We start from the raw sequence: 12,212 nt of genomic DNA, 5'->3' as shown, positions 1-12,212 counted from the left end.
TCCCAGTATAATTAGAGACATGCCAGAGCCAAATTAGCTGGATCTGACCTATTTTTAAGCACATGGCCAAAAGGTAGAAGCCTACATCTTAAATTTGGCAAGAGTTTGGATCATTTAAATGTTCAGATCAATTTATGCGTGCACTTTGCAAACACAGTTTTTTCTATGCCGCTTTCTTATCTATTCACAACAGTAGATGGAGACTGTTTCCAGCAGTAATTGGCCCATGAGAACTTTAAATATGTTTCCATACATTTTTATTCTAAAATCAGAACATTAGCAATTCAAGTAGTTTCTCCCAGGTTAACTTCCATCTTGCAAAGCATTTCAGCGGCAATCCACACACAGCTCACTTCAAAATAGGGTCCTTCAAATATTACTGAAGTCTACAATAATACCTGGGCTAAATTACAGAGAGTCTCCTCATAATAAAATGGGTGATTTGAAGACAGAAACACCTCTTTGAGAAAAAACCATCTCAGGTGCAGTATTCCCCTCTAGTCATTCATAACTACCCTAACCCCACATATGTCATACATGTAGCATTTTGGCTTTGTAGTATTAATAGAAATAGTTTGAGCTCTTATGCAAGTTAGAACTTATGAAACTGACTCCAAATGATTAAGAACATGAAACAATATTTCCCTTCCCACCCAAAGTTAAGAGTCTGAATTGTTTTGAATATGTTTCCATTGATGCTAAGGCAACAATGTTCCAGCTTTCTAATTTGATGCAGTCAACAATGCAACATTAGTCTGGCTGCTGTTTGCAGCAGAACACTGCATGCAGCATCCACGTATAGGTGTGGTGCTTTTCAGCATCAAGGAAAAACAGAACAAGATCAGTCTCAGGGATCAGTCTCAAGCAGCCTGGCTTCATCCAGGTCCCATGCCTAAATCTTTTCTCCCTCCCATCAGGCAGTGGGTGAGAAAAGGAAGGAAAGGAGAAAGGGCTGTGGCTCCATGGTACAGCATGTGCTTTGAATGCAGAAGGTCCCAGGTTCAATCTCTAGCATCTCCAGGTAGGCCTGGGAAAGACTCCTGTCTGAAATCCTGCCTGTCAGTTTATTTATTTTATTTCAACAATTTATACACTAATAAATAATCTACTTGGCGTATAGTTAGGGTACAAAAGATATAATAGGGATAAAACCAGCTAAAATTAACCATAAAAACAGAAATCTTTAGACAATGCTGACCTAAACGGACCAATGGTCTCACTGAGTACAAGACAGCTCCTTATGTCCCTAAGTTGATCCCCTTGCCTTGGTGATCAAATTAGTTTTCTTTGTTATTTATTTATTTAATACAATTTATATACCACTTGATTCCTCATTTTCAATGTCTCCCACTAAGACCACATCTGCCCAATATATTTAAGCCAGTATTATACCACATTAACAGTCATGGCTTCCCCCAAAGAATCCTGGGAACTTTAGTTTGTTAAGAATGCTAGGAGTCAGGCCTTTGGCCATGGCCTTTGGGGACCAGCCTGCCCCAGGCCATGGCACACACACATGCAAGCTCCACCTACCTACCTTTCCCTTTGTGAATGTTGCCCGCGCTATGCACTCATCCCTGTCATCAACCAAGATGGCGGCAGGGGCATCAGCACCTTAGAGGAACCTCAGCTGCCATCTTAGTTGATGGCTGGCTTGCGCCCGCAGCACAACCAACATTTACATCAAGGGAGAGGTAGGTGGGGCATGCAGGCAGATGTCATGGGCCTGTGCGGCAGTAGAGGGGCTGCCTGGGAGGGTTGGGAGCCGACACTGCTGAAGATCATGGAAGGGAGCGCTACCCACCCACCCTAAGGAGGGCCCGATCTGGCCGCCCTCTGGCATCGGCCCTGCTGGGAGTTATTAGGAGACCCCTATTTCCTGGGCAGAGCTACAGTTGTCTGAGTGGTTTAACTCTCAGTCTCTCATCCCAGTAGAGTTGCCAGGTCAGAAGCATCCCAAACCCTGAGATTTCAGGGGGTGAGCTTAATGATATCATGGGGCATACTGATGTCATAGGGGGGTGGGGTCCTGGTGATGTCATAGTGATGTCATTAAGCATGATACATTAAGCATCAACCACTGTTGCCTGGAGCATACCACTCAAACAAAAAAATTCTCTGATTGGAAATTAAGATAGAAATCTTAGCTAAATGAGGGTGTTTCCAGGTCCAGCTGAAGTGACAGAATCATTCCTTCTCACCTGCTTAGAGAGCCTAGGTAAGGAACATTTAATCTAGCCTACTTGCTTCTGGCAAGAAGGGTTTAAATGCCCTCAGGTCAGGCCAGTCTCCAGAATGCCACTGAAGGAAGAAAGCCTAGTATTGTGGAGATGTTAGATGGCAGCACTCAGGAGTAAAGATGGATGCCTCTGAAGGCTGCAGTTCTAAACACACTTACTAAGGGACTAAGCCCCATAGAACTCAAAATGACTTACTTCTGAGTAGATATTGTTAGGACTGTGCTGTTGGTAAGGCTTGACCAGGGATCCTCTGCAAAGATATCCATATCCACACACGGTTGGCAACCCCTTGCCTATAATGCCCTGCCTGCCTTTTACTGTGGCTGCTGCAAACCTCTTTACAGACTTAACCCTTTACTGCAGAGAGAGGTGTGAGAAATGAGTAAGAGTTAAGAAGATTCTCTACTCTTTTCTGCATACTCTGTGGACTGCTATAAACTCACTTTGACAGACAGCCCAATTTGAGTGAGTAATAACTGACAGAAAGAAAACACACATGGTTTGGTCTACTTTCACAGGCAGTAGACTGGGAACAACAGCAACTGAAGCCACACTTCCCAGAATGTGAATTCTCTTTTACCACTATTGGACAAGAAACAAACCCACATGCAAATAACAAGGTGCATTATCAGTGGGTTTAAGGGGGTTGCGCTGACCACATGCAACCACTGTTGTTGCTTCTATGGATGTAAGCAAGTAAAGTCAGAAGTAAATTAAGTGCAAATAGAAAAAGAAAAAGACAATGATGATTTCCTACATGCAATACCATACCAACCACAACAAGGTTCCTATGAATAAGACAGAAAACTCAGCATCCCACAACCAGTCAGGGTTCCTCACCAAAATTAAAATAATCCTGGCAGCCAGTCAGCCAAGGTCACAGAAATCCCCATGCAGTACAACATGACCTGGGGGCTGCAGTTAGTGCAGAATGCTGTGGCATGATTGCTGACATGAGTGAGACCATATCAGTGGTCAGCACATAATACCTCTGCTCTGAAATCTGCACTGGTTGCCAATTTGCTTCCAGGCCAAGTTCAATGTGTGCTTTCCATGTTATGGGTGCTACATAGTACTTGTTCTGCTCTTGTAAGAAATCAATCATTTAATGTGGCAGTACCTACACTTTGAAACTCCCTGCCTATTAGGTAGGTGCTTCATTGTACTAATTTTAGCACCTGCTAAAAACATTTTACAAAGTCTACCTAGGCATGTAGAAGCCCTTATTCTTTTATCTGTTTTTAACTCATTGTTGGTTTTGTTATTCTGAATATTTTACATACCTGTCATTAACTGTTTTTGCCAATCATTTTAGTTTTAATTCCTTCTATAAACCACTTTGAGGTATTTTACAATAAAGCAGTATATCAATGTTGTAAATACAATATATAAATAAATTTCAGAGTCACTGTGGCCCTTGGGTCTCTTTCCTCTTTTAGAAACAAAGGAATCTGCCTTATACTGACTCAGGCCATTTGGTACCATCTAGCTCTGTATTGATTGCATGGAGTAGCATTGGCTCCCCAGGATTCTAGGCAATAGTCTTTTCCAGATATTGAATTTTGGACCTTTGAGTGCAAAGCATGTGCCCTAACACTAAGCTACAGCCCTGTTTAAACACATATGTTTTAAAATTTTCTTTCCAATTCACTAATGAATGCACAACATACTAGGGCAGATCCACACCATACATTTAAAGCACATTGGAAACACATAAATCTCACCACAGAAAGATGGGAACTGTAGCTTGTTAAGGGCGATGGGAACTATAACTGTGAGGGGGAAACTACACTTCCCAGCATTCTTTGGGGGAAGTTTTACAGGTGAAATGCAAGTTTATTTATTTATTGCATTTGTATACCACCCCATAGCCGAAGCTCTCTGGGCGGTTTACAACAATTGAATGTGCTTTAAATACATTTTGTGGATCTGCATTACTTCATAAACTTTGCCTGCATATAAATCATTTTAATTAAATTTTAAAATGGAAATAAGCTACAAAGTTTACTAGGTGACCATGGGCTACACACCATCTCTCAGCCTAATCTGCCCCTCAGGGTGAAAACAACAGAGAGGACCATGGCCACCCCAAGAAAGAAGGGCACACTTAAAATGTAGATGAAATAATCATTTGTAAATAATAATTTACAACCATAGTGTGAAATCTGATACATATCAAGACATAGTGTGAAGAAATATTTATGTAAGCATGAATGTCAAAGATGTTTATTATTTACACAACCTGTTAAGATATTTATAGTGCAATTCTATGCATGTTTACTCCGAAGCAATTCCTAATGTATTCAATGGAGCTTAGACAGAGAAGCATGCATAGGACTGCAATTCAATGATAAGGAACTTTACTCACCCAGTCCAAAATTCAGAATCATGCCACTTTAAGCTGTTTTGCAACTTTAAGCTGTTTTGTTTTATGGTTATTGATTTTAAATGGCTTTATTTCTTGTTGTGAGCTGCCTTGGTTTCCAAACCTACCTCACAGGGTTGTTGGAAATATTCCATATGCGCATACACTGAAGATGTAAAAATACATACACCAAATATAATAGTTTATTGTCAAAACCAGTTGGCCATTGCAGAACATTTTTTTTAAGTATTAGTTTCCTGCCAAATAAAAGCAGTGACACCTAAGTAAGCCCTGCCTAACTGCTTTTTTAAAAAAAGGATTGGAGGGGGAGAGAAAGATTTCCAACACAATCCTTTTCTATGTTCACTCAAAAGTTCCACTGATTTTCAGCACAATCTTAACCATGTCTACTCAAAAGTAAGTCCTATTGAATTTAGTGGGGAAAACTCCCAGATTTGTGGAATTAGCAATGCAGCTTTACTCCCAGAAAAGCTTCATATCGGGAAGGTTTTCAAAACAAGTTATGAATAAGACAAATAAACTGACCCCTTCAACAGTCCAGTAAAGTTTAAACTTGTTTGACTCCTTAATTAGAAAAGTATAACACTGCAGCATGTACTTTTTAAAACTTCTGTTCAAAAATTATTTGAAATATAAAATGTATAATATACCATTTTTGCAAGTAATTAAAAAACCCTGCATGTTCACTTTATTATAATTATGACTAACATTGTTTACTGTGCATGCCCACCAAGATCTTGCTGTGATCTTCTGTTGTAGTGCAATCCTATGCATGTTCACTCAGAAGCAAGTCTCAATCCTGTACAGAGAAAGTACTCTTTATGCTGCTGAAAGCTATATATTCACTGAATTCCTGATGTGAGACAAGCAGGAAAAGGAAGCTGTTTTCAAGATTTGCAGTGGGTTCTAGCTCTTGCCTGGAGGTCAGCAAATCTCTTGACAATCACAACCCTGATGTCACTTATTGGCTAAAAACCTGAAAGGGCAGGGATTAGAGCAGCCGGTATTAACAGACGTTGTGGGGAGGGCGGCTGCCGTTTTGGTTTATATCTTCTGAACCAGACCACCTAGAAACTTAATTTTTTAAAAAATGAAATCTAAGAGCCTGGAGATTAAGGTGACTCACCCGGATACCTGGAGAGGACCCAAAAAAACTGGAGTCTCCAGGCAAAAACCAGATACCTGTCAACCCTACTTCCCAAGGAACTCTAGGAATTGTAGTTCCCTGAAGGTAATAAGGTCCTTCTAACAACTTTCAGCAAACTGCAGCTCCCAGGATTATTTGGGGGAAAGCTATGACAGTTTAAAGCAGTATGAGACTGCTTTGTATAGTGCAGATGAGGCCCTCCCTAGTCCAAGTTCTTATGTTCATCTAAGTCCCAGCAGGCAGTGAGTGGGGAAAGGAAGGAGGAAAAGGAGTTGGAGGAGGAGAAAGAACATTACTTGTTCAGCTATAGCTACTGCTGCTACCAGCATGAAACTCAAAACTCTGGAGCACAATAGAGTTGTAATAACCCATGAAGAGGCACTCCCCTTGTCTGCTTCCCAAGCCATCATATTAACCAAAGTGTTTAGCTCACTCAGCAACCCTGGTCACCTTGCAAACATCCACTCATTTGACATAGAGAGAGAGAGAAAACCATAATTCCCAATTGTGGGGAAGGGCCAGTTCTCCTCTGCAGAGCAGTCCAACCTGGGAAAGGTATGAAGGCACACAAGGTCACCAAGTTGCTGCTGAAGCTAAGCAGGTGTGGGTCTGGGCAGTGCCTGGATGAGTGATTGCCTGGGTTCCACGGTGAAAGAAAAGTAGGCTCTAATATAATAAATAAATAAATAATTCTTGTGGTTTGGCCTTCTACTTCTCCTCTGCCCCCCAATAATGGCTTGGGGGAAGCTATGGTAACATTGCTCCCTGTCCAGCACTGAAACTGGAAATGGCTGGTAGCACTGGAAAACCCCTTCAACTAGCTGCCTGAGAAACAGGAAGCAGGACTCAGTAAGCAGCTATGGACAGAGCTGGTCCCTTCAGTTGGATCCTCACAGCAAAGGACAGCATGCCACAGGACACCACAGCACAGCAGACTGGTTAGATTAAAAGCAAATGCCACCACCAACTTGCTGGGAATCTTAGAAGGGCACTAACCATTGTTTTGGAGGGGAAGATTCAGCCACGGGCCATGGGGTAGCTATCCCTGAGTTAAAAGTTAGCTGAAATGTTTGTTCATATGTTGACAATGGTGGATTATATATGGTTTTACCATTTTAGTGTAGGTTTTTATTACATTTCTTTTTCCCATTATTTTATATTCCTCAAGCTGACTGTGTTTGTATGATGCATTTTACTCTCTGGGTGTGCTTAAGGAAGTTGAAGGGGAGAATCAAGGAGGTCAGATCTCTTCAGGAAGCATGGAGTTTATTTAAAACCACCATAAGAGAGGGTCAGATAAAATGTATGCTACAGGTCAGTAAACGGATGAGGAAGTCTTAGAAAATGACCGTATGTTTAAATAGCAGTGTCAAGGAAACCATAAAAGGTGAGGTTTCCTTTAAAAAGCAGAAGTGTTGCTCAAATGAAAAAGTAAATGGAGCATAAACTCCCACAAAATAAATATAAATGGATAAGGTGAACGGTGAGGGGATTTCGGAAGCAAAACCAACCAAACAAACCATTTAAATGCACCAGGAAACAACCCAGAGAGGCACTATGATGTGTGGCGTGGAAGGATTACTGAAGGAGGTTAAAAAGGATGCAGGAAGGCTAAATGTATTCAGTAAGCAAATTCTTTTCATTGGCTGTCACTGTGGAATATGTTGGGGGATGAAACCCACATCTAAATCATTGTTTTAGGGAAGAGTATCTGAGGAGGTATGTCAAACAGAGGCCTGTCATTCACAAAAGAGCTCTCCCTCCCTCCTCTTCCCACCCTGGCATTTCCTTATATGCTAAGCTGGGGGAGAAATGTTTCAAGTTTTGCAGATACAGTCTTCCCCACACCATTTCAGATGTCTCCAGATTGGTTCACTGCATTTCAGAGAGATCTCACCTCAGTGCAGACAAGCCCACAATCTCTCTGAAGCAGCCCACTTCACTGCCAGGTTTGTCTGAATCTGATATACACACTCCTAATGACAACTGCCACTTTAAAGGAAGTGATTCACAATACAATCAGCACCCCACCCTCTCTCTTGGTAAGTGCTTTCAACAAAGAGGTGATGTTTTCAAGGGGCTGCCTATCATGCCCCCCCAAGCTATCTTTCCTGGGTAATAAGTAACTAAGACTGAGCCAAAATGGGAAGGGGGGGTCTGTTTCATGAAATCATTGCCCTCTGCACAGAGCCTCCCCCCATTTCATTGATTTGACAGGACATACAATCAGGGACACTGCATTTAAATTGGCAGTTTAAAAGGAGGCAATCTGGAGCACAATCTCCATTTCTGCCTGTTTTTTGGCAGTTGGTTTGCCAAGAAAGGAAGAGGGGTATGTGTCCTGCTCTACATCACTTACTTTAAACTGGTACTACTTTAAGGGATGTTATCTGCAGTATGACCCGTCTTTTTCTTCCCCACAATTGACAAAGCTTGTACATTCAGGCATAGGACTGATTCCCTGGCACATCCCTCTTTCTAATGCAGGGATAGCCAATGTGGTACCCTCTAAGTGTTTTGGACTATAGGTCCCATCATCCCTGACCATTCACCATGCTGGCTGGGGCTGTTGGGAGTTGTACTCCACAACACCTGGACGGCACCACTTTGGCTGTCCATGTTATAAAGAAAGGAACACTCTAGGCAATACCCTAGTGTAAAGTGTAAAATGCAGGGGTAGTATTATGTGTCTTTGCAATTACAAGGCCTGCAGTAGTCCTCTAGCATTTGTGTTTTCAGCTTGACAGGATTGTTTTCCTAATTTGCACAATCTGGGAGCCTGCACTCTGATGTAAAACGAATAAGGTCTTTGATGATTCAGGTCAACGGAAGATGTACATCCAATCAAGACCTCACTGCGGGGCCACATTGTCATTAGTTTAGATCACATCAGAAGTCAACACCTTTATTGCTCTGGAGCTTTTCACAGACGTCAGTGACATAGTTTTCTTTGCTCTTGTTTTAAATGACTGCACTGTAAATAAAAAAGCTAGATTATAAATAGAAAACCCCGTTAATCTAAGTTTGTGGAAAGTCTCAATGAAGAGTGAAATCTGCCACATGCCCTCTAACTCCTATGTATCATGTGGAAGTCTCTCTCTGACCATCTCAAAGTGCCTACTCATGGCCAGGTGTCAAACCTGATTGAGTAGACCCAGTAGCTTTCCCCCTTTGGATGTGCATTTCCTTCATTTCATTACTTGCCAGCAGAGACTGATATTATTTCAGTATGGTTTTTGCTGAGAGATATTATACAGATAAATCAGAGGGATATATAACCAATGGCTCTGTGGAAACCTTACACCAGGATCATTTTTAGTTCAGCAGTGCAAAACCAAATTTAATTAATAGGGCTGAGTTTTTAACTGACTTGCCTTTTATAAGAGTTATTAAAAGATAAAAGTGATATATTGAGAGACACTGCCTTTGAGTGTGTGCTATAGCCCTCATTTACATAATAAAAAGGGTCTGGCACATGAGCTTCATAGTAATCATAAATGTGTATTAATGAAGACAATTATAGACAGAAGAAAAGGTATGCCACATAAAGGGAAGAATCTTGGTTATTAATGTTGACAGATCCAATACAGATGGCATTATGTATGTTAATATTGTTATAAATCCTTATTGTTATTCACGGATGTATATTAAAGCTATCATTATGAATCATATTCTGTCAGCTCCCATGAGAAAAGGAAACTACATGATGGCAATATGTAATGGCAAAATGCTATTGCTGTGTTTATATTGATGTCAAGTTCAAATTGAAATTAGTTCTTAAAAGTTGTAACAACCACATGGTTATCCATTTGAGTAATAATTAACATTCCACCTAAATGACTGTAATAAATTAATATTGAAATAATTAGCTACTGTAACTGTTTCCTCATAAGTTGAAGCCATCTGATGTCAAAAGGAGTTAAAAAGAAATCTTGAGGAGGCTGTCACTCTTGAGAATATGCACAAAATATACTGAAAATGGATTCTGGAAATGTGATACTCAAATCTCTAGAATGAAAACCAAATTGTTCTGATTTTCTTTTTTGATACTATATTTTACTTCGCTGCAGTTATCTTGATTCCAAGGGTTACTGTTAATTTAAACCTGTAGTATACTAAAAATAATGGCATCATTCTGAGCTTATCCATCTATTAAGGCCAAAGAGAGAGGCCTGCTCAGAATTGTATCAATGCACAGGGTGAGCTTTGTTAAGAAATGGAGTGAGGCCTCCTTCATGTTGGCTCCTTTCTCTGAAACCAGCTGCCCTAGAAGACCTGCCGTTGTGAAACCCTGTAAATTATCATTTAATACATTCCTTGACAGATGTGTTGTTATATCTAGCATGAGTCAACAGGGATCAGTTTGGTGCCTTGGTGGCAGAGCTGTGACAGTGACTATCACAACTGCATGCTAGAGCAAACCTGAAGCTGCATTAGAGCAGAATCTACATCAGTCTATCAAGGGCAGGGTTCCTGGCATCCCTGACATTTTACAATGATTGTAACCACCAAGCAATAGTTCAGGAGTCTTTTGGCATCTTTGTACTCTTCATTGCAGGCCGATATCTGCTATGCATTCTGAGCCAATGGTATGACTGCTATTCACCAAAGTTAATGTGGATTCGACTAACTTTTTGCAAGCTGTCACAACTGCAGCCTGACATGCAAAACTCAACACATACTCACTTGAACACCTGACATTAGCACTCACATGGTTTGCTCAGTATGTGACAGTACAGCTAGAAGTTGGCCAGGGATATCTAAAAATGGGGGGGGGGGAGTTGTCATGTCCTGAAAAAAGAGTTGTGATGAAGCGGCTCCAAATTAATGCTGCTTACCCATATGTATTCACCATTTTGGTAGATGAAGAGTGCTAGATTGGTAGATGTTTCCCACTCTTTCAGCACATGTGTATAGTATGCCAGTGTAACTGAGGGAAGGATTGTTCCATTCAGGGCAACAGGATTTTCTCCCCTTGTAGCCACATCTGTGAGGTATCTGAGTGGCATTCTCACTCAGTTTGAGCCCATGGGAAACCTAGAGATGGGACCTTTAGTGTGGCGGCACCTACCCTGTGGAATTCCCTCCTCTTGAATATGAGGCAGGCGCCATCTCTGCTATTTTTTCGGCGCCTTTTGAAGACCTTCCTCTTTCAACAAGCCTTTTAAGTTGAGACGTATCCCAGTCTGTGTCTGTGTTAGAATTGCTTGTTAATATGTTTTTTTAATAATATGTTTTTAACCCTTTTTTAAAGATGTTTTTAAAGCTTTTTTTAAAAAAATGTTTTTAATGTTGTTTTGTTTTAATGTATTTTGAGGCCTGTTTTTATGATGTTTTAAAGTGTTTTTAGCGTTTCTGTTTGCCGCCCTGGGCTCCTGCTGGGAGGAAGGGCGGGATATAAATCAAATAATAAATAAAAATAAATAAATAAAAATATCAGCTGCTCTTTTGCCTTTTACTTGGCTGGGATGTTCTTCAACCATAAAAGGTATGGTGGAAGATGGCTTCTTTAAATTATGTCTGTTTGCAGAGCTTGGAAAAGTTACTTTTTTGAACTACAACTTCCATCAGCCCAATCCACTGGCCATGCTGGCTGGGGCTGATGGGAGTTGTAGTTCAAAAAAGTAACTTTTCCAAGCTCTGTTTGTTTGTAGCTAGTTCTCCCTAATGGGCTATGGTTGCTGGTGGGATTAGGAAGCTGCTCAGGATGGCTGGGGTATCTACCAGATCCCTCTTCACCAGTACTTCTACTGTTAGCTGCAGGGGTTGTTTTTTGGGGGGGGTGATGTGCACACCCTTCTTCTTTCTTTCCCACCAACCAGCCACACTGACTGGGAGGGAGGTAGATCCTTTCCCTTATGACTGCTTTGTTGTCAAACACTTAACAATATTGCAAGGATCTCAGACAGGGATGAAAAGATCTGTCAATTTTAGTTCTCACTTTTACAATCTTCAACCCAGTTCTCCACATTTCTTCAGCAATTTGCAGTTGTTTTTTTTTTAAATCCTTATGAAACTTATCCAGAGTTATAGTGTGAATTTATCCTAATAAACACATTTTTGTAGGCAGTTTGGACTAATGTGCACAGTTTTGCAAGCTATTTCTTATCATTTAATGCATTTGTGCATGTTATTTTCATTCATATATTCATTTTCATGTTCTCTTTCCCCTAATATATGCATATTTGTAAACATTGTTTGGTTGTTTCAGTTCTCATATTGTTTCCAAAATTGTGAATTTGACAGATTCCACTTGAAATGTGAACTAAATTGAAATTCTCACCCATCCCTAATCTTTATGGTGGCTTTCATAGATGGATCCCATTGCAAAGACATTTGGGAGATGGGTTCCTGGCTTGAATGATGCCCCTATAGAGGTTAAATGTGGAGGACATGGTCTTCTGGGATGCCAGTTACTGGAATAAAAGGAGTAAGATAT

Source organism: Rhineura floridana, chromosome 1 (genome assembly GCF_030035675.1).
Source record: "Rhineura floridana isolate rRhiFlo1 chromosome 1, rRhiFlo1.hap2, whole genome shotgun sequence".
In the NCBI taxonomy this organism is placed as follows: Eukaryota; Metazoa; Chordata; class Lepidosauria; order Squamata; family Rhineuridae; genus Rhineura; species Rhineura floridana.
Note: the sequence above shows the minus strand (reverse complement) of the source record.